This window comes from Artibeus jamaicensis, unplaced genomic scaffold (genome assembly GCF_021234435.1).
Source record: "Artibeus jamaicensis isolate MK-2021 breed Jamaican fruit bat unplaced genomic scaffold, CSHL_Jam_final contig_354, whole genome shotgun sequence".
In the NCBI taxonomy this organism is placed as follows: domain Eukaryota; kingdom Metazoa; phylum Chordata; class Mammalia; order Chiroptera; family Phyllostomidae; genus Artibeus; species Artibeus jamaicensis.
In genome coordinates this window covers 42,884,203-42,897,222 of record NW_026521803.1, presented here as the reverse complement: position 1 = coordinate 42,897,222, position 13,020 = coordinate 42,884,203, and positions in this window count along the sequence as shown.

The following is a 13,020-nucleotide window of genomic DNA, read 5'->3' as shown; positions in this document are numbered from 1 at the left end:
TACAGTTTAACACAACAATCCTGGCTTATGCTAGACTTGGAACCCAAAGCAGAAGACCAGATAATTCCTTCAGGTGAAGCAGGAAGACCCCCTAGGAACCCACCCAGCCTAGGAAGTTCCTCACGTATATGTAAGAACTAATAGTGAGCAAATCAAAGATTGTCAAATAAGTTTGAAAGCCAATCAGAAGGCTCCCTGCCCACTACCCACCCCTACCACCTCCATATGACTTCCAAAAATCCCACCCTAAGAGAAAGTCCCACCTAAACAGGGTGCTGACCAATGAAAGACTGTCCTGAGACCTCCTCCTTTTACTGTACAAACTCACTGTTCTTTCAACTCCCAAGTCTTTAGCAGAAGAAATGTAATAGCTACTGACTCCTTACTGCCCATGGTCCCTGACCTGGGATGGTTTGACTTACAACTTTTTTATTATGTTGCTGCAAAAGCAATGATCATTCTGTAGCATCCATACCGCAAATTGTGAGTGTGGATCTTTTTCTGGGTGAGCGATGTGCAATATGATACTCTCTCGTAACACTGGGTGGAAGGGAGAGTCCCACCTCCCAGTGGGCCACATGACTGCCAGGGTGACCACCCAATACTCTACAGCATACTGAGCCACCAGCATTTGAGGGGTATTCTGTTTTGTGTTTTAGTACCCCAATCTGTCTACCAAGCACCCAGCTCTGTCTTCTGCTTCTGGTGAGAAGAAGCTGGGACTCAAGATCACTGCCCGCCTGCAGGTAACGTAAGTGTTCTGAGTACTCTGAATGTAGGCTAGGTGCATGAAATGTGTTTTGGGCTTACAGTATTTACAACTTGAATGGGCTTATTGGGGCATGTAAGCCGAGGAGCATCTGTATACCAAACCCTAAATGAACAGACTTGGATGAATTCTAAAAGTGGCCTTTAACCTTTCAATAAGCTGCAACTACTGCCACCTGCATGGTTAGCTCGAAGCAGCTGTCAGGGCTCTTCAGCAACAGGCGCAGAGCCTGTGCTTGCTTTCCTGGCAATGCTGCCGTGCAGGCTCTGCAGGCTGCTTTCGTCACAAAGGGGAGAAAGTCACAGCAGCCGGTGCAGAATGGCATGGGGCCCACGCAGCCTCTTTGGGGGTGTCTTGCCTGGGAAGGTCCGTAATGTGTGCCCCTGGAGGAAGAGGTAGAGCACTTCTGAGTATTGGCTTTCATTCTGCATCAGCCTGTTGGTGAATGCTTTGCCCTCCTCACGGTCATGGCTGCAGGCCAAATACCTGGTGTGTGAAACCGTGGCCTGAGCCATCAGGACTAAGTCCCTCCGGCTGACACAATACCAATTATGGCATCCGTCCATCTGTCTTCGTTCAACTCTCTGCCATCCCATCTGACCAGACTCTGATACTCATTCTTCACAATCAATTCAGGCCACCTCTCATCGTGCTAAATCAAATTGATTAAATTCTCCTTGAAACGCTCAGAGTCATAAGCCTTAGAAAGAAAGGAAGATGGGGGAGAAGAAAGGGAGGGAGGGAGATAAACCTTTTTTATAGTCTTGCTGAGGATGGAGAGGAATACAATCAAAGATCCTCACAAGGATATGGCCTCCACATCTTAGTTGGAAAGATGACAATCGGCAAATAACTCCATTCACTTTCTTTCTCTTTCACGCTCATCCCATTGTTCAGCTTTTACACAGAATCACTGCCTTGCCTCACGTGTACTTTCCTTCCAAAATTCCCAAGACGCGTAAGCTCAGTTCTGAATCAATAAAGCTTAAACAAAAGGGGAGACCCAGCAACGTCATCCCCAGTAAGCACAACAGTCCTCCCTGTCATTTTGTGGAATAAGATTGAGAGTTTTGCTCTTGGAATGAGATTACAAAATCGGATAGGAGACAGCAGCTTCGTAGAAGCAACGCCTCTCAGACACGTCATTCAGAACTGGCTGGTGTGTGAGCTCATGCGTGTGTCCTGTCTTCAGATCTCTGCACAAAGGGCCTAGGTGGGGTCCACTGAGGTCCCTATGGGTGGGAACTTAGGAAAGGTGACTTCTTTAAGTCTTTCCAACTTGAAAATTTGAACAAGGTTTCTAATACAAAATCTACATAGAGAAAAAGAAGGAAGAATAGGGGGAAAGCGAGGGGGGAAATGTTCAAATTGGTATCCCGGTTGCAAAGGCTGACCGCGGATGGGTCTGCTGGGGGCGAACATCACACTCTCCGGTCCCAGAAGGCCCTCGGACTGCAATGTGCTGGGTTATGCACCCAGTGTTCCCTGCCCGTTTGAATGCACTGTTGACCTGCCGCCTGTGACGCCATCCAGAGTGTCCGTAGAGACCCAGCTGGACTGTCGGGCCAGGCACAGCAGAAAACGGGTCCCCCGCCGCTGACTCAGAAGCTACTCCTCAGCCTTGAGCTCAGTCGTCTCCAGGTATATTTGGGGCTGGAGTGCTGGTTCCCAAAAGGAAGCCAGGATGCCCAGGCCCTGTGGGAACACAGCGGTCCCAGGATGAATCTCAGGCCCCTTTGACAAGCCAATGGCTTCTGCCTTCCAAAATGCACTCATCACCCACACAAACCAAAAATGGGGTTCCATGTGTAAACTGTACTCAGAAAACAGGAAAACAAACCTCAGTGCTGCTCAGAAGCATGCATGGGAAGGCTACTACTGCTTCCCTGGAAAAGCAGTAATGACAGATTCGTTTTTGATAGCTCATCATTTTTACTTACATTTACTACAGCAATAGATGCTGAAAGTGATGCCTGACAAATGGAATGCAGAAACCACGCTTGGTCGTGGTGCCTCAGTTTCTACAGGAGTGGCCTTGTGTCCAGCTACAACCTGTAGCCACCTGACTCTGGCAGCTTAAGGTGGCTGGGGACATGGTTCAGGTGACAAGATGATGTTCCCTGAAGTTCCTGGAAATGTTCCAAGTCCCGAGAGAGCCTTATCCTTCCTCTTTCATTTTTTCGTGGTCCCTGGAATGCGGACGTAATTGTCAGATGCTCAGCGCATACAAAGGATGTCGGAGCAGACAAGTAAAATGCTGCAGGCCCAGGGGCCACTGCACTGGACAAGAAGTGACCTCCCCATGCTTTTTGAAAGAAAAAATAAACTGCTTATTTGTCTAATAGCACCAAAGTTTCTGTCACTCTCAGATCATTCCCGAGTGGAGAGAGTGGATCAAGAAACCCCGGACTCTCCGAAATTCCTTGGCTTTTATTCATATCAAGTTGCTCCCTTTGCTTCTGATAAAGGGGTCATCTTCAGAAGATGGGCTGGTGGCCTTCACTGCGCCAAGTGACCCCACGAGGAAGAAGACAGGTGTGGGGTCCTGTTGTTTCATGATAAAGTAAAACTGAAGGGCAGTCCCTTCATTATCCTTCTCATCCAAGGAGAGTGACTGAATTCGGTGTCTTACTGCAACACAGAGAGAAGTGTCCAGGACAGTGAGGCCAGTGTGTCCCTGAACGGTGCTGTGAAGGAAAACCGCTCCAGAATCCACACCCCGCGCTGGCTGTATTGTGTATTGTCTAAGAACATGGTCACGCCATGCAGTTCTCCAACTACTTAGAGCAAACAAGACACAAATTTCAACGTAAAGGCAAGGAAATCAGAGAGACACCGATTTTTTAAAAGAGCCCCAAAGCCCTGGCCAGTGTGTCTTGGTTGGTTGGAGCACCTCCCAAAGTGGAAAGGTTGCAGGTTTGCTCCCCAGTCCAGACAGGCACAGGAGGCAGCCACCCCGTACTTGTCTCTCGCATCAGTGTGTGTGTCTCTCTCTCCCTTCCTCTCTCTTTGAAAGCAGTGAAGAAATATCCTCAGGTGAGGGTTAGAGGGGGAAAAAAGAGCCCCATGGATTTCAGCTGAATCCCGGCTATCAGGATCTACAGGGATGTGTTTAGGATGGAAAGCTTCCAGTCCAGGCACTTTCGGTCATCAGCACCTGGAAATCAAAGGGCTGCCCCCCAGTTCCCAGCACCAGAACTGCTACCTTTCACCACTCACTTCATGGACAGACTCAGTAGGGTAGATGGTGGCCTGTCCCCAGCCCTGGACCCTTAGGGCACACGGGTCGAGGCCAGTGGAATTTCTTCTGCTGGGTTCCTCAGTTGGTGGTTGTGGGGTGCTCTACTGGAAAACTTCAAAGCAAGTTAACTTGACCTTTCCATCCTCATGCACAGGAGCCTACTGCCTTTCAAACCCAGCAGAACAGATGTGGGGCCCTGTCTTCACATCGTCCATCCTCGTCTTTGGGGGGTTGAGGGAGGCATCGGCTGTCCTGATGGATGGGGACATTTGTCAGAGTCCATGTCTGAGACTCTGGGGGGTGGGCTGCCCCAGCAGTGGTTGCTGGGATCCAGGCAGCAGGGAGCCGTTAGTTGTGACAAACACTTGGGTCTCGGAAGCCTCCCCCTTCTCGACCACCTGGCTCTTGGTGCAGATGCGGAAGAAGCAGGATGCTCCCTCTTCCTGCCACCCTGGTGACTCCAAAGGGCCACAAGACCCCCTTCTGCCCCGGCAGATGAAAGATGGAGGGGTTTCTGAGAAACACATGTGTTCCTGCATAAAAGCGGAAGGCAGGTTCTTCTCTGTTGCTCACTTGACCGCTTCTACACTTGGACAGGCAGTGTAAGACTTGCTGTCTGTAGGTGTGGACACCCTTTGGCAACCAGGAAGCATCGAAACAAAAGACCTAAACATGCTTCCAACATTGGAGAGGAAGGAAAGGAAGAGCATGGGGACCCCCACGACCTTGTCACCAACCAATCTAGAAACACCTACATCTGGATGTCTTACTAAGTTGACAACAAGTGTCCTTTCTTAACAGGTAGACTGTCCCTCCCAGCTCCAGGATGCTGCCTGTGACTAAAGAACATGTTTTGACTCAGATTAAGCATGGGGACCTACAAAAGTACAGGGGTTCTAAAACACAGGACAAAAGTAACTCGAGAACAATGCAGCAGTAACAGCCAAATCCGTGAATAACCCGTCTAAACCAGCTTCTTAGGTCACGGGAATATTTACCTGCAGGGTAAGAACCTGGAGCCACTCCAGGGTTCCCAGCCTCCAGGTCCATTCAGAATAAATGCCTGACTGCACTGGAAGGAGTTTCGAAACCCCTTACAGGTTGAGAAAGTGCCTAGTCACCTTACAAACACAGCAATAAAGACCCCGGAATCCATGAGAACTGTTCCTCATGTTTACAGAGCAAACATCTCCAGAGAGATGGATCACTCCACTTTGTTTTAATAATAATTCACCCTTGCAATACCCTGGTGGGGAGGGGGAGGGGTCAAGATCTTTGCTACCATTTTAGAGGCAGAGAGACACAAAGAACATGAAGTTCAACGATTACCTTTAAACCACAGTCAAAATGTAACCCCACTTAGAGACAGCCAGTAAGCCAGCACACACTGGAGTCCAGATACCTTAAGTCCCAGTCTATGCTCTGTCTCTGGGGCACCTTCCTGGTGACACACAGATGACCCAGATGAGTCACTCGGGGCCTCGCACCTCCCAGAAACTAAGTTAGGAGGCAGAGACAGCACGGACCCAAAGGCACATCCACCCGGCCCACTCGAATCATTGTCATACAGGCGCCCTCGTTATTTTTTTGACTCCTAAACATTTGCAATAAAAGAAAAAAAAACAGAAAAGGAGAAAAATACAAAGCGATCTCCAACATAAAAGAATACACAAGAATACTTAAATGTCAGAGAGGTTTTCAAATACTGTCTACAAGGTTAGCAAAAACGGTGTACCTATGAGTAGCAGAGAGGGAAGAAATACTTTAGAAATATAAGTATTATTTGTGTTAACTGAGGTTAAGTCAACATTTTGTTTTCTTTTGTTAATAAGGCACTCTCCAATTCTTTCAGAATAATGTGAGGTGGCTTGAAATAAAGTCTGTGAGACCACAGAGCATTTAGGACAGAAAGTAAACGGCCTGAGACTGAACCCCGCCCTGCCACACGCGGGCCCTGTGACTCACCCTCGCGTGTCTCTGGTTACCGGCCAAGTCCCCGTGGGAGCAGGGGCAGCGCCAGCTGCAAAGGGCGCTTACCTCACTGAACATTCATCTTCCTGAGGGAGCGAGGAGAACACCACACAAGAAAAATGCCCAGCCTTTAAACAGATGTGGGGGGGGGGGTAAATGTTGGGATTTGGGGGAGGATGAAGCATAGTGCAGGCGGCGTCTTGAGGCAGTGGGGTAGATGGGAAGGACTGTTGTGAAGGGGAAGGCAACCAGTTAACCAGAGTCCAGCGCAAGCAGCCCCCCCCGCCCGCAGAAGACCCATTTTAGAGAGGAACACACGTGGTTCTTGAGGACCCCGGCCAACGGGTCCTTAAACAATCCAGACCGGCATATTTTAGAACATTTTTCAGGCACTTAACTGCGGGCCTTTCCTATTCTTGACCTGATCTGAAGACTGCTGTTCTAGAAGCATCAACTCCTCCAAAAAGTGTGGGACCCGGGGGCGCACAGGGAGACACACACACTGGCCCGTTGTCACCCTCCCTGTCGTCTCCTCTCATCGTCCTCAGGACCAGAAACCAAACGCATTAGCTGCTTCTTTCTTCCGTCCCGCATCCTCCCCGCATCCCACAGAAAAGAGGCCCACAGGGTGGATCGGCCTCTTTGTGATTCTGACGTTCAATAACCTAAATCTCTCTCGTTTAACATTCTCAAATGGAAGGATCGATGTTGACAATTTTCCTTTCTTTTTAAATTTATATTGGAAGCTTGGATGGTCCGCTTTGCAATATCTGAAGAATTTAAGACATATACAATTTTAAAAAGGCTTATGATTTTTAAGGATTTGGGAAAAGGAAGAAAAGACTTATAATCACCCTAGTCTTTACTGTGAACAAGGCTGGCGATGCGCCTGCTGATGACAATTATTATGAATTTTAGTAATATTTAAAGGAAGTCATCAAGGCCTAGACGCTAGCTATTGTGGCAAGGTTACAACTCAGTTGTGAGCATTTTATCATCTTCATGGAGACCCAGCAGCCGAGCGTGAACAGGTAAGCAGTCGGTGATTAACTGCTACAGTGAGAGCCATAAACATACAACAGTCGATTCAGTGTCGTAAAAGACCTGGGCAACCACAGAGTTTGCTCCGGAACCTTACTCTATAATCCATTTAGGTGAAAAATAAAATTTACTAAGCCGTACGTTTTTAAGGCATGCAATTCAAGAATTCATGCCAAAATGCAAACAGATTACCATAATATATATTCAACCTCTGGGCCCGGGCATACTCACGTCTATGAGTTATGAACAGAAACAAACATTATGACATTGAGATTGAATTTTTACCCTAAGGCTACCATGGAAGTGAAATCTGAAAAAAAATCAGTACACTTATTTCCTTTCCTCTGGGCTTTACTTGCATTTTTAGTGATTTGAACATTTAGACTTGCATTTGAACTTCCTCTGAAAACAATAGAAATCTATTCCCACCCTGTTATGCCTTGCAACTGAGCTCCAGTAGAGAAATCCTTTCAACTGAAACAGTTTCATGGTAAGGTTAAAATCCAAGATTCTATCAATCAATAAAGTTCAGCACTTATTAGTTGATAGATATTACATATTTCAAGTACTTAAATGAACTCTTTCATGTCCTTGAGCTAATCAGTAACTGCAATTATGTTATTAATTTACTTAATTTATATGTCTTTCTTTTCACGTGGAAAACACAGACGGCTTCAAAAACCACAAATGAGTGGAAACAATATAAATATGTGTAGTTCTTTCAAGAATATAAAGCAGAATGCAAACAAAAATCAGTAGCATCTTGTGCAAAAAACTCTAAAAACCGAAGCTGACAGCTTTCCCTTTTTACAATAGTTGGCATTAGCTGAAGTTCTAGATTCCACCAATTGTCCTTAAATTCTAAACAGTGAAAAACTACTTCCTCAGAAGTAGGGGGGAAAAGTTAAGTCACTTTTTAAAGCAACCAAAACCAGCCAGCATCACTGAAGAAATAAGTGGTCCAGGTTTGAGTAAGGGCCCGAAAGCAGGAACAGAACCCCCACCTACCACGCCTTAGCTGCACTTTCCAACCGGAGGCCCCCCCAAATGACAGGGTGTCTAACGAGGGACTTCCAGCCACATTTTTCCCGTAATCGAAGGGCATAGATGGAAGTTTGGTTTCCGCAGGTTGCTGCATCCCGGAGAGACATTCTCACATGAAAACGAGGCCGCAGCCCTGGTAACAGGGACACCAGCTTGGAAAGTGACTGAAGTCAGGAGACCATTTGGTGAATTATTTAGGGACGTGCAAGCACCCTGTATGCTCATTTTATTGAGACCCCTGAGGTTGCTACAGAAAAAGGTATTGATTCCCATGTTTGCCTTGTGCACTGTCTTTTTCCTATTAAAGCCGCTCCATGAGGAGCTCGGTGAAGAAAAGCAGGACCGGACCAAAGGAGACATGGAGGTTGTTGATTGTATTCTGTAATGGAAGAGCTTTGGCCAGTTACAGGACCTTTTACCTTTAATCTATTCACACATACAGACCGGATGGAATTGAATCTCTCCCCAAAAGAAAGTGGTTCCTGTTCTCACGAAGGGAATTTTGTGAAATACCGCCCAGGCCAGGCAAACGTGTGATGCGGAATTATAAAAAGGCCATTTCTGGACAAAAAAACAGGCTGGGTTCGAGTTGAAAGACTCCTGGGATGGGGTGGCCAGGGCAGAGTGAAAGAAATTACTCACAGGTTGTTTTCCATCTGGAGCAGGTGCACCTTGACAATGAAAGAAGGAAAGTTCTCTTGGTTGTGCATTGGGGTTGTCTAGAACTTTTAGAGTCATATGTAGTATCAGAAATACCCTTCCAACTAAACATTTAACTTAATGGGGGAAAACCCACTAAGTTAAATGCAAGCTCTGTCCATTAGGCTTCCAAAGTTTTTAACTTTATTATAATTAAGGTTGTCTCTTTGAATAATTCACTAAGAGAAAGTATTTTATTTCCCTGAGTGGATCAAAGGAACTTTCCATATCTGACACTTTTCTATAAAGTACAGCAGAATCTTGACACCACAGCAGACGATTTTCTTAGAGGGAAAAAAAAAATGGAAATGGAAATTTTATGCCAAGGGAATCCTGTATCTATTCTGCAATTCATGTCTAAAAATTATTAGCTATTGAAAGATTGTTAATCAGAGTGATTCTTAATTCAGGTACCTTTGAATTTTTTTAAATGTTTCTGTTCAAGCAGTATCTATTAAAATTAAAATATAGTCAAACTGGTAATAAAATTCAGATACCTCCTCTCTCTCAGCTCCTCACCCCAATGCTTCTTAAAAACCATTTTTAAAAATTAAGAATTCCAAACATTGTGTTCACTTTCCTTCTCACTTTACATCCCTTGTCCCAATTAGAAAAGGCTTTATTCTGCCCTGAGCAGTGTGGCGCAGTGGGTTAGAGCATTGTCCCACACAGCAAAAGGTCACTGGTTTGATTCCTGGGCAAGGCACATGCCTGGGTTGTGGGTTCGGTCCACAGCTGGGGCACAAACAAGAGGCAACCGATAGATGCTTCTCTGTCACACCGATGTTTCTCTTCCTCTCTCTCCCTCCCTTACCCTCTCTAAAATCAATAAAGTCTTTATTCTGACATGATTTTTACATTCTTTGATCTCTATCAAAACCCTATGTGCATTGATGTAGTCCACAGACCGGCCTTTTACACAGTTCTTGAGGCCTGACCATTCATTCCCTTCCCATAATTTCACATTTCAGCACTGCCCCTGCACCAGACAGATTAAATACGACATGAAAATCAAAGTCGATGCTGCTGATTGAGACCATCTCTGGAACATAAAAATGTGATGTTATTTGGGTTCATCAAAGCTTGTGATATTTCCAAACCAGGTCATTTAAAAATTTATCTTTGAATTAGCTAGGATTTTTTTTACAAGACTTGCTAAAAAGTAACAGAACAAAGTTTTAAAGTGAACTTTTAACCCAATATGGAGTTCAATGACTTTAAAAACCTGTCATTAAAATTTAGTGGCTATGAGAAATTGTCACTAGCGATGGACTTCTAAATAACTCCTACAGAATGCACTTGAATAACTTGATTCTATGAAATAATATTAATAAGACACATGCTTTTTTAAGGGTCGCAATCCAAACATTTTTTTATTACTGCGTTGATTTTAACTATTCTGTTTAAATGTTTTGCCAGCTCACTCCAGCCTCGGTATTGAAGACTTCAGGCATTAGCAACATGGCGGATCCCCAATTTGATGTCGCCCACAAATGACACTATTTCACTTCCCCCTTTTTACTAAAGTTGGCTGCTCCCTACTCTCCAGTGTCTGCCTCGTTTATGGGACAACCAGAAACTACCTAACCAACCCCATACAAATGACAATCTGTACGTAGGTATTAAATAGACTACAAGACAGATCTTGGGAACGAAATTTTTATTTACACACTGTATCTAGAAGCAGATACATAAATTCTTATACAATTAATTTCCAAAAATGTGCAAGAAATTACTATAATTTGTGTACAAACCAAAACACGTAGTAAAATCAATGGACTTTGGATCATTCATTCTGTGGTGTTCTCGGTACAAATGGCACACACCTGATCGGAAACATACAGAAGAGTGTAAACTACAGCAACCTGATCTCAAGGATTAACTTCATGGCACTCTGATAACTATAAAACTTCTTTAACCCAACATGTGTACTTATTACAAAATTCCATACGAATGTTTTGTCCTCTCCGGATGAGCTGTTTGGGTCGATTTTCAGAAACAGCAACTACATATCCACCAGGTGTTGACTGGTTCATTAAAAATGCTTATAAAAAACTTTTGCAGGATTAAAAAAGTATTCAAAGAAACCGAATTTCTGATTCCTAACGTACCCACACTTTTAGAATTTTTAAGCTATTTATGGAACTGGTCACTGTTCCTTATTAGTTTTCGACAAAACTGTCTATTGCTGGTAGCGGTTTTGATTTCAAATTGAGACTTCACATTCAATGAAAATTCACAAAAACTGAAAATATATGATGGGAGTCACCCAAAGGAAATCCCTCTCGCATACAATGTGAAGTGCACAATGATTACGACTGGCATTTCTGAAAGCACTGTTGGGAAAGATGTTCTAGACTTCAGCACTGGCAGAGACACTGCATACGGGCTCTGTTTGAGATATTGGGAACTCGTATCCTGTTTCAGCAATACTGGCTCAGAAAGGATCATGTACTGGTTTTATTCCCTACGTGCCAATGATCTAGGGTTTGGCACACAGTTTTCTTCAATAGCAAGATGGTTGCCCTGTGTAGCCGGTTTCCTTAAAGACTATTTTTAGCTCTATGATCATTTCCTGTGATACAAATGTTTGACCTCCTAAATCTTCAGATTATTGCACCAAGTAGAAAGAGAACAGTTTTCCTTGGAAAAGAAGAGGGAGATTATTTTTCAAGTACTTTCTAAGCTTCTTTTTATTTTAAGTAGAAATGCATAATAGTGTCCTACTAAGCCTGGGAATAGCTTCTGGTCTCCATCATATCTTGTGAGGTGAAATATTTGATAAAAACAACTCTGGTTCATTTATTATGGCAGAAGGATGCAGCTTTCCTGTTTTCTTCTTCATGCCTGGAGCTCAGACTTTTAAAAATCACTCACGGCTTGTGCCCATGTCATCTAAGCTGCCATTCAATGTAATCCAGAAATTTATCCAAACTGTCTCTAGACCCTGAATATTTATCTCTTTTTCCCCCCTGTCCATTTTTAACCAGACTGTTTGGGGATCTTACAAAGATCTTATAAAGTCTTTCATATTATGTTGTGTAGCCTACTTCAAATGGTCCTCCCCAGGCACTCACAGAAAATATTGCAATACTTCTTTCATTGTAATTTCTTGGCAAATCCATTTATTTTTATCCACACACCGTCAGACCCCATTTTACTTTAAAGTATTTGATATTACGAATATACAAAAGCACACAGAATCGGCTTTCCACATGAGAACAGCATCAAGACTCGCCCTCCATAAAAACACGAAACATACTTTAAAAAACATTCAAATGAAAACCAGGATAATCGGAACTTGAAACTAAATGGCTAGATCTTAAACACGCCCCACCGAGGAAGCGGCGGGGAACGGCTGGGCCCACATGCCGAGACGGGGCTCCCGGCGGACTCGGAGGGCCTCTGCCCAGCAAAGCCTCACAAAGAGCACACGGACACGCTTCTACACACGTGAGAAGCCATTTCAACATCTATTATTAAAACACGGGGACTCTGTGACAATACCTGCCATCTAACAGCGATGCACAAGGACTTTTAACTCACCCTAGATATATTTTAAATTGTTTAAAAATAAATAGTTTTGCAAAAAAATAGTTTAAATGTCTTGCATTAATTTGATACGTTTACAACTCTGCAATAGTTCTCAATCCAAATAGCTTATAGTGAACATTTAAAATTATATTATTACAGTATATTCAGTATCCCCATCGTATTAGGTGAACACATCAGAAAGCGAGTCTTCGCAACAAGGTACAACTTAACATTCCACAATTAAGTACCTTTCCCCCTTTAAGTCAAAATACCAGAACAAGACATCATGGTACTGCGCCCCTTCTTGTTAACTCTCGGTTCTGACCCTAAAAAGCAAGTAGAGGAAAAATGGGGACACTGCTATATTGGAATGAAAAAGCTGTCAAGTCTGACCTAAGATGTTTGCTATTGTTCTTCAACAGGGTTAGGAGCTTGGAGAACTGGGTGACAAAGGACAAAATGTCTTAATTACATGTTTTATCTGAGATGGGAACATTTCCTGGGTGGGGCCATCTTGAAATACGGCACTAAGGAACCATACAGTGAGTAAACACGGCATTTCAAAAGAACTACAAAGTATAGGGGATATCACATACACATCCCCACCGAAATGACTGAATCAAAGAGATAAAAGAGGCACCAATGCCAATTTCTCTGAGACTTAAAAAGCAACCAATAGGAAACCTGTACCACAGCGGTACTCTCTACGGTGGGCAACAAG